The sequence below is a fragment of the Lepisosteus platostomus genome, chromosome 26 (assembly GCF_059453375.1).
Source record: "Lepisosteus platostomus isolate fLepPlt1 chromosome 26, fLepPlt1.hap1, whole genome shotgun sequence".
In the NCBI taxonomy this organism is placed as follows: Eukaryota; Metazoa; Chordata; class Actinopteri; order Semionotiformes; family Lepisosteidae; genus Lepisosteus; species Lepisosteus platostomus.
In genome coordinates this window covers 130,116-140,074 of record NC_142636.1, presented here as the reverse complement: position 1 = coordinate 140,074, position 9,959 = coordinate 130,116, and positions in this window count along the sequence as shown.

Genomic DNA, 9,959 nt, shown 5'->3' with positions numbered 1-9,959 from the left:
TTTGGGAATACTGTGGCTTCCCAATGGGCCATATAGATGTCAGCATAGGCCGGAGCAAAGCGCTTCCCCATAGCAGTTCCTTTTATTTGTAAGTAGTGATGCTCTTCAAATTCAAAATCGTTTTTGTTGAGGCTAATTTCCAATAGCTTCAGAATTTGGGTTTCTGGTCTGTTGCGGTCAGGGTATTTGAGAAACCACTCCTGGACTGCTTTCAGTCCCTCCGTAGTTTCAATGTTGGTGTATAAACTGTCAATGTCAATGGTGAACAGGAAGGCTTCCTGTTGTATTGTAGCATTTTTGACTTTGGCTACAAAGTCATAGGTGTCTTTGATGTAACTTGGGTGGTGTTTAGAAATGGGGTTGAGGAAATGGTCTAGATATTCTGCTATTCTGTAGGATTCACTGTTGCAGTCGGACACTATGGGCCTCCCAGGTGGAATTTCGTAGGGGAGTGGCCATGTTTCTGGGGCTTTATGAATTTTTGGGAGGAGGTAGAAGATCCTCGGTCGTGGTGATTCCTCTCCTCTTAGGTAGAATGCCTGTTTTTTTGTTAGGTGTTTTAGTTCAACCAGAGTTTGTAGGATTTGCCCTATTTCTAGTGCTGTTTGTTTGTACAGCGGTTCTTCCAAAGTAGTATAGTGTTCCTGATTATTTAATTGTCTGTGTGCTTCTGCAATGTATTGTTCTCTATCCATGATAACTATTGCACTCCCTTTGTCTGCTGGTTTTATGACTATATGTTTGTTTTCCTTTAAATGTTTTAAGGCTACGGTTTCCTCCTTTGTTATGTTGTGTGAGTCCCTGTATGGTCGGAGTTTTTGTAGAATTGTGTTGTCCTCTTGGATTATTTCCTGGATTTCTGGTGGCAGTTGGTTTTCCCTTGGTTCCCAACTGGATTTAGGCAGGAAGGGAACCCTTTCTGTGTCGGTGTCTTTATCCTCAAAGAAGGCAGTCAGTTTAAGGCGACGGTGGTATTGTCGGATTTCACTTTTCAGTCGGGTTTTCTGACCTTTCTTTGTCCCTACTGTGGGGACAAATGATAAGCCCTTATTGAGGAGGTTTATTTGTTCAGATGTGGGGTGGAAGTTGTTGCTTAGATTTACAATGTTTTTGTTGTTCTTGTCCCCATCTTGTTCTGCGGCTTTGGGGCTTACCAGTTTAAATGTTGTGACCAGTGGTCTAGCATTTTTTGAGCTGTTGCGGTGGTCCAGTGAATTCCATCTCTTTCTGTCTTGAAAAGGGCTTCTTCCAGTTTGGGGAGGTATGGCATGTTTTGCTGTATGTGATTGTTTATTGTGTCCAGGTTTTTCCTGAATCCTGGTTCCAGGTCTCTGGAGTAATTCATCAGTGGGATGTATATTTCTGCAGATGGGAAGGTTCCCTTAGCTTCCCGTAGCATCTGTTGTAGTTGTTTGATGGCTGTTTCCTTTGCTTTTTGTGCCTTGTTATTGATTCCAAAGGACAGAATGATTTTCTCCACTCCTGTGTTGCGGGGGGTGTGTTGTAGGAGGTTTGCTGCATTGTAAAATGATGCTCCTGGGTAGCTTTCTATCTGTAGATCTGGATTTTCATAGGGGGGTATTCTTGATAAATTGGAGTCCCCTATGCAGAGCCAGCGTTTGTGGGTTTCCAGCTTCCAGTCCGTTAGCTTTCTTGTGGTCTTGTCATGTTGGTGTGGTCTGTATCTTGGTTGGGCTGGTGGTGGTGTGGGGGGGTAATAGTCGGGGTCGGAGTCAGGGTTAGGATCAGGGTCGGGGTTGGGATCAGGGTTGATGTCAGGGTTAAGATTAGGGTTAGGGTTAGGATCAGGGTCGGGGTTAGGATCAGGGTTAATGTCAGTGTTAGTATTAGGGTTAGGGTTAGGATCAGGGTCGGGGTTAGGATCAGGGTTAATGTCAGTGTTAGTATTAGGGTTAGGGTTAGGATCAGGGTCGGGGTTAGGATCAGGGTTAATGTCAGTGTTAGTATTAGGGTTAGGGTTAGGATCAGGGTCGGGGTTAGGATCAGGGTTAATGTCAGTGTTAGTATTAGGGTTAGGGTTAGGATCAGGGTCGGGGTTAGGATCGGGGTTAATGTCAGGGTTAGGATTAGGGTTGGGGATAAGGTTAGGGTTAGGGTTGGTGTCGGGGTTGGTGTTAACGTCAGTATAAGCGTTAGGGTTAGGGCTGAGGTTAGGGTCAGAGCTAGAGTCCTGGGAGAGGTGTACCCTGGTGGTGCTGTTTGGGATACAGATTCCAGTTAGGGTGTTTCTCAAGGTTCCCTCTTGTCTTCTCTGCTCTCTTCGGATCCTTTGTGGCATGGGGATCGGAGGAAAGTCATCTATTTCCGGAGTGTATGCTCTGGCTCTCATGGGGCCAGATTTCTGGGTTGGATGTCTGCTTTCCCAGTGTCTCTTCACTGGTTCTGGATGGGATTCTGCCTGGGTTACGTATGTCTCTTCCGAGCCATTTACCTCTTCCCTGATTAGTGTGTCGAGTATTTGGAATCTGTTTGGAGACGTGGGGATAGTGGATTCCTTGTTGCTAAGTGTAGCAGTAACCATAGCTTGTGTATGGTCCAACGTGTCCTTCTGTATTTTCCTCCCATAATTTTTCTTTGCCCAGTTGGAGGCAACCGCGAAAGCTTGTTCCCAGCGGGGAAGCTCCAGGTCCTCCAGTCGTCTGGACAGATGTGTGAGAGTTTCCTCGTAGTGCTCTTCGAGGATCTGCAATGAGGTGTGGAGCCAGTTTTTGGCATTGCTTACTAGCTTCAAACATGTGAGTGCGGTTGGGTTGGCCGGTCTTATGAGGTGCTTGAGTTCCTCTGTCTTCCGTCGTAGGCTGGCGGGTGCCTGGTTCTCCCCTCCGGAAACTGCTGTGTTTTTTAGGTGGTGGACTGTCTGGATCATTTTGTAGATGATCCTGGTTCCTAGTTGGAAGGTATCCTGTCTGTTTGATGTGTTTGATGTGGTGTGGTTTGGTGTGTAGGCGGTGTGGGCGGCGGTGTGGAGAGTGACCGTACGGCAGCGTGCGTTGTCAACTCTGGGTTGACGCATACCATAACGATCCATACTTACCAGTAAAATGCCTAAAGCTTCGTTGGCACCGTTAGGTTTCCACTGTTAGGCAATTTACCTCTGTAGAGTCTGTGGCTCCGTGAAAAGGCAATCTTGCTTTTCTTTGTGTCGCGACGTTTCGACCTGCCTGGGTCTTCTTCAGGCGTTGTTATGGGGCACTGTGTCCCTGTTGGCCTGTTTTTATCTTGTTTTCAAAGGGGCGGTGAGTGTAGTTCCTCCCAGGGGGGTGGTTTGAATCCTATTCCTTTTGTTTCTGTGTTTGTAGGTGCAGTTTCAGTGGGTGAATGGGTTTCTGCTTTCCTGCTTAGGATTATGTATGGGCCGTTAACCTCTCAATAGGCCGTTAGGGTCTTTTGTTTTCCTTCCTGGTAGGACTGGTGTGTGGGCTGTGAAAGTTTCAATTGGTTTTAGGTCTTCTTTTGTTTGTTGCCTGAGTGCTGAAACAGTGACTGTGAAGAGTTCCAGTCCCTGTAGGATCTGGCTAGTTAGGGTAGGGGAACAAAGCTCTTTCTCCCAGATTTTCTCTAAAAAGGGACCATCTGGGACAAGGAGTGTTGCACTCTCCTTCCAACGACTGAAACCCTCCCAGTTTATTTTCTGATGTTCAGGCCTTGTGGAAAGGTAGTATGAAGTCTTTTGATCCACTCCGTTTCCTTTTTCTTTCTTTCCATCTCTGTCCAGTTGGGGTTGCTCTCCAGTCCTGTGGCCTCCAGCGCTTCCAGCCCGTGCTGTAGGAAGTGTGCCACCAGGTGAGTCCTCCTTTCCCGCTGGTTCCGGATGTTGTACCTGTGTTGTGCCAGTCGGGTTCGGATGGAGTTACCTGTTTCCCCCACATAGGTCACCCCGCACGTTTTGCACTGGATGCCATAGACAGCGTTATTGGTGTTTTCTGAGAGCGCCCTTTGCAACTGGAAAATTTCTTTGGTTTTGTTGTTTTGGATCGTTGTTTTCTGTTTGAAGTGTTTGGCTTTTGGTGTATTTGATCTGTTTTGTACAGGTTTTAGTTTGCTTTGGACTAAATAATCCTGTAGGTTTTTGTTTTTTCTATATGCAGATATGATTTTGTGTTCCCTCAGTAGGTTTGTGTTTTCTAATATCGTGGTGAATGTAGACTTTAGTTTTTGGTTGGTTATTACGCTGAGTTGGGAGTATGTTGTGATGAGGGGTATTATTTTGCTGTCATCAGGTGTTTTTCTGTTTAGAAATGTTTGTGCCACATTTCTGAGGAAACTTCGTGTGTATCCTCTCAGGCGTAGAGCTTGGAAGAGTGTGTGTTTGGCTTCCTCAAAGTCTTGTTGTTGTGTGCAGATTTTGTGGAAGCGTAGGAGTTGTGATTTTACCAGTCCTTTGAAAGTATGTTTTGGATGGAAGCTGTCTTTGTGCAGTAAGCCGTGTGTGTCCGTGTCTTTGAAATATACCTTAATGTCCAGTTTGCCTGTGTTGTTGAAGGAGGAACCCTTGTACGTGGTGGTGTCTAGGAAATCTATCTGGTTTTCCTGCTTGGTGTATTTGAGTTTAATGGACCTGTGGTGTGTGTTGAGGGTGTTAATGAATTCTTGAAAGGCCTGTGGGCCGTGCGTCCAGGTTCCCCAGATGTCATCGAGGTACCTGAAGTAGTGTGTAGGTTTGTGTGTGCATTTTGGGAATACTGTGGCTTCCCAATGGGCCATATAGATGTCAGCATAGGCCGGAGCAAAGCGCTTCCCCATAGCAGTTCCTTTTATTTGTAAGTAGTGATGCTCTTCAAATTCAAAATCGTTTTTGTTGAGGCTAATTTCCAATAGCTTCAGAATTTGGGTTTCTGGTCTGTTGCGGTCAGGGTATTTGAGAAACCACTCCTGGACTGCTTTCAGTCCCTCCGTAGTTTCAATGTTGGTGTATAAACTGTCAATGTCAATGGTGAACAGGAAGGCTTCCTGTTGTATTGTAGCATTTTTGACTTTGGCTACAAAGTCATAGGTGTCTTTGATGTAACTTGGGTGGTGTTTAGAAATGGGGTTGAGGAAATGGTCTAGATATTCTGCTATTCTGTAGGATTCACTGTTGCAGTCGGACACTATGGGCCTCCCAGGTGGAATTTCGTAGGGGAGTGGCCATGTTTCTGGGGCTTTATGAATTTTTGGGAGGAGGTAGAAGATCCTCGGTCGTGGTGATTCCTCTCCTCTTAGGTAGAATGCCTGTTTTTTTGTTAGGTGTTTTAGTTCAACCAGAGTTTTTAGGATTTGCCCTATTTCTAGTGCTGTTTGTTTGTACAGCGGTTCTTCCAAAGTAGTATAGTGTTCCTGATTATTTAATTGTCTGTGTGCTTCTGCAATGTATTGTTCTCTATCCATGATAACTATTGCACTCCCTTTGTCTGCTGGTTTTATGACTATATGTTTGTTTTCCTTTAAATGTTTTAAGGCTACGGTTTCCTCCTTTGTTATGTTGTGTGAGTCCCTGTATGGTCGGAGTTTTTGTAGAATTGTGTTGTCCTCTTGGATTATTTCCTGGATTTCTGGTGGCAGTTGGTTTTCCCTTGGTTCCCAACTGGATTTAGGCAGGAAGGGAACCCTTTCTGTGTCGGTGTCTTTATCCTCAAAGAAGGCAGTCAGTTTAAGGCGACGGTGGTATTGTCGGATTTCACTTTTCAGTCGGGTTTTCTGACCTTTCTTTGTCCCTACTGTGGGGACAAATGATAAGCCCTTATTGAGGAGGTTTATTTGTTCAGATGTGGGGTGGAAGTTGTTGCTTAGATTTACAATGTTTTTGTTGTTCTTGTCCCCATCTTGTTCTGCGGCTTTGGGGCTTACCAGTTTAAATGTTGTGACCAGTGGTCTAGCATTTTTTGAGCTGTTGCGGTGGTCCAGTGAATTCCATCTCTTTCTGTCTTGAAAAGGGCTTCTTCCAGTTTGGGGAGGTATGGCATGTTTTGCTGTATGTGATTGTTTATTGTGTCCAGGTTTTTCCTGAATCCTGGTTCCAGGTCTCTGGAGTAATTCATCAGTGGGATGTATATTTCTGCAGATGGGAAGGTTCCCTTAGCTTCCCGTAGCATCTGTTGTAGTTGTTTGATGGCTGTTTCCTTTGCTTTTTGTGCCTTGTTATTGATTCCAAAGGACAGAATGATTTTCTCCACTCCTGTGTTGCGGGGGGTGTGTTGTAGGAGGTTTGCTGCATTGTAAAATGATGCTCCTGGGTAGCTTTCTATCTGTAGATCTGGATTTTCATAGGGGGGTATTCTTGATAAATTGGAGTCCCCTATGCAGAGCCAGCGTTTGTGGGTTTCCAGCTTCCAGTCCGTTAGCTTTCTTGTGGTCTTGTCATGTTGGTGTGGTCTGTATCTTGGTTGGGCTGGTGGTGGTGTGGGGGGGTAATAGTCGGGGTCGGAGTCAGGGTTAGGATCAGGGTCGGGGTTGGGATCAGGGTTGATGTCAGGGTTAAGATTAGGGTTAGGGTTAGGATCAGGGTCGGGGTTAGGATCAGGGTTAATGTCAGTGTTAGTATTAGGGTTAGGGTTAGGATCAGGGTCGGGGTTAGGATCAGGGTTAATGTCAGTGTTAGTATTAGGGTTAGGGTTAGGATCAGGGTCGGGGTTAGGATCAGGGTTAATGTCAGTGTTAGTATTAGGGTTAGGGTTAGGATCAGGGTCGGGGTTAGGATCAGGGTTAATGTCAGTGTTAGTATTAGGGTTAGGGTTAGGATCAGGGTCGGGGTTAGGATCGGGGTTAATGTCAGGGTTAGGATTAGGGTTGGGGATAAGGTTAGGGTTAGGGTTGGTGTCGGGGTTGGTGTTAACGTCAGTATAAGCGTTAGGGTTAGGGCTGAGGTTAGGGTCAGAGCTAGAGTCCTGGGAGAGGTGTACCCTGGTGGTGCTGTTTGGGATACAGATTCCAGTTAGGGTGTTTCTCAAGGTTCCCTCTTGTCTTCTCTGCTCTCTTCGGATCCTTTGTGGCATGGGGATCGGAGGAAAGTCATCTATTTCCGGAGTGTATGCTCTGGCTCTCATGGGGCCAGATTTCTGGGTTGGATGTCTGCTTTCCCAGTGTCTCTTCACTGGTTCTGGATGGGATTCTGCCTGGGTTACGTATGTCTCTTCCGAGCCATTTACCTCTTCCCTGATTAGTGTGTCGAGTATTTGGAATCTGTTTGGAGACGTGGGGATAGTGGATTCCTTGTTGCTAAGTGTAGCAGTAACCATAGCTTGTGTATGGTCCAACGTGTCCTTCTGTATTTTCCTCCCATAATTTTTCTTTGCCCAGTTGGAGGCAACCGCGAAAGCTTGTTCCCAGCGGGGAAGCTCCAGGTCCTCCAGTCGTCTGGACAGATGTGTGAGAGTTTCCTCGTAGTGCTCTTCGAGGATCTGCAATGAGGTGTGGAGCCAGTTTTTGGCATTGCTTACTAGCTTCAAACATGTGAGTGCGGTTGGGTTGGCCGGTCTTATGAGGTGCTTGAGTTCCTCTGTCTTCCGTCGTAGGCTGGCGGGTGCCTGGTTCTCCCCTCCGGAAACTGCTGTGTTTTTTAGGTGGTGGACTGTCTGGATCATTTTGTAGATGATCCTGGTTCCTAGTTGGAAGGTATCCTGTCTGTTTGATGTGTTTGATGTGGTGTGGTTTGGTGTGTAGGCGGTGTGGGCGGCGGTGTGGAGAGTGACCGTACGGCAGCGTGCGTTGTCAACTCTGGGTTGACGCATACCATAACGATCCATACTTACCAGTAAAATGCCTAAAGCTTCGTTGGCACCGTTAGGTTTCCACTGTTAGGCAATTTACCTCTGTAGAGTCTGTGGCTCCGTGAAAAGGCAATCTTGCTTTTCTTTGTGTCGCGACGTTTCGACCTGCCTGGGTCTTCTTCAGGCGTTGTTATGGGGCACTGTGTCCCTGTTGGCCTGTTTTTATCTTGTTTTCAAAGGGGCGGTGAGTGTAGTTCCTCCCAGGGGGGTGGTTTGAATCCTATTCCTTTTGTTTCTGTGTTTGTAGGTGCAGTTTCAGTGGGTGAATGGGTTTCTGCTTTCCTGCTTAGGATTATGTATGGGCCGTTAACCTCTCAATAGGCCGTTAGGGTCTTTTGTTTTCCTTCCTGGTAGGACTGGTGTGTGGGCTGTGAAAGTTTCAATTGGTTTTAGGTCTTCTTTTGTTTGTTGCCTGAGTGCTGAAACAGTGACTGTGAAGAGTTCCAGTCCCTGTAGGATCTGGCTAGTTAGGGTAGGGGAACAAAGCTCTTTCTCCCAGATTTTCTCTAAAAAGGGACCATCTGGGACAAGGAGTGTTGCACTCTCCTTCCAACGACTGAAACCCTCCCAGTTTATTTTCTGATGTTCAGGCCTTGTGGAAAGGTAGTATGAAGTCTTTTGATCCACTCCGTTTCCTTTTTCTTTCTTTCCATCTCTGTCCAGTTGGGGTTGCTCTCCAGTCCTGTGGCCTCCAGCGCTTCCAGCCCGTGCTGTAGGAAGTGTGCCACCAGGTGAGTCCTCCTTTCCCGCTGGTTCCGGATGTTGTACCTGTGTTGTGCCAGTCGGGTTCGGATGGAGTTACCTGTTTCCCCCACATAGGTCACCCCGCACGTTTTGCACTGGATGCCATAGACAGCGTTATTGGTGTTTTCTGAGAGCGCCCTTTGCAACTGGAAAATTTCTTTGGTTTTGTTGTTTTGGATCGTTGTTTTCTGTTTGAAGTGTTTGGCTTTTGGTGTATTTGATCTGTTTTGTACAGGTTTTAGTTTGCTTTGGACTAAATAATCCTGTAGGTTTTTGTTTTTTCTATATGCAGATATGATTTTGTGTTCCCTCAGTAGGTTTGTGTTTTCTAATATCGTGGTGAATGTAGACTTTAGTTTTTGGTTGGTTATTACGCTGAGTTGGGAGTATGTTGTGATGAGGGGTATTATTTTGCTGTCATCAGGTGTTTTTCTGTTTAGAAATGTTTGTGCCACATTTCTGAGGAAACTTCGTGTGTATCCTCTCAGGCGTAGAGCTTGGAAGAGTGTGTGTTTGGCTTCCTCAAAGTCTTGTTGTTGTGTGCAGATTTTGTGGAAGCGTAGGAGTTGTGATTTTACCAGTCCTTTGAAAGTATGTTTTGGATGGAAGCTGTCTTTGTGCAGTAAGCCGTGTGTGTCCGTGTCTTTGAAATATACCTTAATGTCCAGTTTGCCTGTGTTGTTGAAGGAGGAACCCTTGTACGTGGTGGTGTCTAGGAAATCTATCTGGTTTTCCTGCTTGGTGTATTTGAGTTTAATGGACCTGTGGTGTGTGTTGAGGGTGTTAATGAATTCTTGAAAGGCCTGTGGGCCGTGCGTCCAGGTTCCCCAGATGTCATCGAGGTACCTGAAGTAGTGTGTAGGTTTGTGTGTGCATTTTGGGAATACTGTGGCTTCCCAATGGGCCATATAGATGTCAGCATAGGCCGGAGCAAAGCGCTTCCCCATAGCAGTTCCTTTTATTTGTAAGTAGTGATGCTCTTCAAATTCAAAATCGTTTTTGTTGAGGCTAATTTCCAATAGCTTCAGAATTTGGGTTTCTGGTCTGTTGCGGTCAGGGTATTTGAGAAACCACTCCTGGACTGCTTTCAGTCCCTCCGTAGTTTCAATGTTGGTGTATAAACTGTCAATGTCAATGGTGAACAGGAAGGCTTCCTGTTGTATTGTAGCATTTTTGACTTTGGCTACAAAGTCATAGGTGTCTTTGATGTAACTTGGGTGGTGTTTAGAAATGGGGTTGAGGAAATGGTCTAGATATTCTGCTATTCTGTAGGATTCACTGTTGCAGTCGGACACTATGGGCCTCCCAGGTGGAATTTCGTAGGGGAGTGGCCATGTTTCTGGGGCTTTATGAATTTTTGGGAGGAGGTAGAAGATCCTCGGTCGTGGTGATTCCTCTCCTCTTAGGTAGAATGCCTGTTTTTTTGTTAGGTGTTTTAGTTCAACCAGA